Source organism: Tarenaya hassleriana, unplaced genomic scaffold (assembly GCF_000463585.1).
Source record: "Tarenaya hassleriana unplaced genomic scaffold, ASM46358v1 Cleome174, whole genome shotgun sequence".
Taxonomy (NCBI): domain Eukaryota; kingdom Viridiplantae; phylum Streptophyta; class Magnoliopsida; order Brassicales; family Cleomaceae; genus Tarenaya; species Tarenaya hassleriana.
The window spans coordinates 6,733-9,466 of NW_010965160.1; positions in this window are offsets into that span (position 1 = coordinate 6,733).

The following is a 2,734-nucleotide window of genomic DNA, read 5'->3' on the forward strand; positions in this document are numbered from 1 at the left end:
CCTGTAGTTCGTGATTTTCCCGACGTCTTTCCGGAGGAATTGCCAGGGCTACCACCGGAGAGAGAGGTGGACTTTTGCATTGATGTGATTCCAGGTACGGAACCGGTATCTAAGACTCCGTACCGAATGGCTCCAACAGAGATGGCAGAATTGAAGAAGCAGTTGAATGAGTTGATGGAGGAGGGATTCATTCAGCCGAGTGTTTCGCCTTGGGGAGCGCCCGTGCTATTCGTCAAGAAGAAGGACGGTAGCATGCGATTGTGCATTGACTATCGAGGACTTAATCAGGTAACCATTAAGAATCGGTATCCACTGCCGAGGATTGATGAGTTACTTGATCAGTTGCAGGGTGCACAGTGGTTCTCGAAGATAGATTTGCGCTCGGGATATCATCAGATTGGTGTGAAGGCCGGGGATGTGCAGAAGACGGCTTTCCGTACACGGTATGGACATTTTGAGTTTGTCGTTATGCCTTTTGGACTGACGAACGCTCCTGCAGTATTTATGCAGTTGATGAACCGTGTATTCATGGATTACCTCGACGAGTTTGTCATCATCTTCATTGATGACATATTGATCTACTCACCGGATCGACGCAGCCATGAGCAACACTTGCGTCTGGTATTGCAGCGTTTGAGGGAGCAGAAGTTGTATGCGAAGTTCAGCAAGTGTGCTTTCTGGTTGCATGAAGTTGGATTTTTGGGCCATGTGATTTCGGCTCAGGGCGTACAAGTGGATCCGGCAAAGATTGAGGCTGTGATGGAGTGGAAGACGCCTACCAATGCCACAGAGATCCGCAGTTTCTTGGGATTGGCAGGATACTACAGGAGATTTGTTGAGGGTTTTGCTAAGTTGGCAAAACCAATGACAAAGTTAACAGGGAAGAATGTGCGGTTTGATTGGACACCGGAGTGCGAAGTGAGCTTTGTGGAGCTCAAGAAACGACTCACGACCGCACCTATCTTGGCATTACCACAGCCAGGTATACTGTATGAGGTGTATACCGATGCGTCGAAGCAAGGCTTGGGTTGCGTATTGATGCAGGAAGGACATGTGATTGCATACGCATCCCGACAGCTGAGGAAACATGAGGAGAATTATCCGACGCACGATTTGGAGCTGGCGGCAGTGGTACATGCGTTGAAGATTTGGAGATCCTATCTATATGGAGAGAAGGTTAAGCTCAACACTGATCACAAGAGCTTAACCTATGTGATATCCCAGAAGGATCTGAATCTTCGACAGCGTAGATGGATTGAGTTGATAGCTGATTATGACTTGGAAATCGCATATCATCCGGGCAAGGCGAATGTAGTCGCAGATGCCTTGAGTCGGAAAAAGATTCTATCAGCTATTCAGATACTCTCATCTTCGCAGGAGAACATAGTTGAGTTGTCAGCTATGTTAGGACATATGGAAATCGAGGAGGATCATGATTTGAGTTTGAGGACGAGGGTTTTGCCAAGTTGACAAAACCAATGATGAAGTTAACAGGGAAGAATGTGCGGTTTGATTGGACACCGGAGTGCGAAGTGAGCTTTGTGGAGCTCAAGAAACGACTCACGACCGCACCTATCTTGGCATTACCACAGCCAGGTATACTGTATGAGGTGTATACCGATGCGTCGAAGCAAGGCTTGGGTTGCGTATTGATGCAGGAAGGACATGTGATTGCATACGCATCCCGACAGCTGAGGAAACATGAGGAGAATTATCCGACGCACGATTTGGAGCTGGCGGCAGTGGTACATGCGTTGAAGATTTGGAGATCCTATCTATATGGAGAGAAGGTTAAGCTGGCGTCTTCCACTCCATCACAGCCTCAATCTTTGCCGGATCCACTTGTACGCCCTGAGCCGAAATCACATGGCCCAGAAATCCAACTTCGTGCAACCAGAAAGCACACTTGCTGAACTTCGCATACAACTTCTGTTCCCTCAAACGCTGCAATACCAGACGCAAGTGTTGCTCATGGCTGCGTCGATCCGGTGAGTAGATCAATATGTCATCAATGAAGATGATGACAAACTCGTCGAGGTAATCCATGAATACACGGTTCATCAACTGCATAAATACTGCAGGAGCGTTCGTCAGTCCAAAAGGCATAACGACAAACTCAAAATGTCCATACCGTGTACGGAAAGCCGTCTTCTGCACATCCCCGGCCTTCACACCAATCTGATGATATCCCGAGCGCAAATCTATCTTCGAGAACCACTGTGCACCCTGCAACTGATCAAGTAACTCATCAATCCTCGGCAGTGGATACCGATTCTTAATGGTTACCTGATTAAGTCCTCGATAGTCAATGCACAATCGCATGCTACCGTCCTTCTTCTTGACGAATAGCACGGGCGCTCCCCAAGGCGAAACACTCGGCTGAATGAATCCCTTCTCCATCAACTCATTCAACTGCTTCTTCAATTCTGCCATCTCTGTTGCAGCCATCCGGTACGGAGTCCTAGATACCGGTTCCGTACCTGGAATCACATCAATGCAAAAGTCCACCTCTCTCTCCGGTGGTAGCCCTGGCAATTCCTCCGGAAAGACGTCAGGAAAATCACGAACTACAGTCATCCGGGCAAGGCGAATGTAGTCGCAGATGCCTTGAGTCGGAAAAAGATTCTATCAGCTATTCAGATACTCTCATCTTCGCAGGAGAACATAGTTGAGTTGTCAGCTATGTTAGGACATATGGAAATCGAGGAGGATCATGATTTGAGTTTGAGGAGAC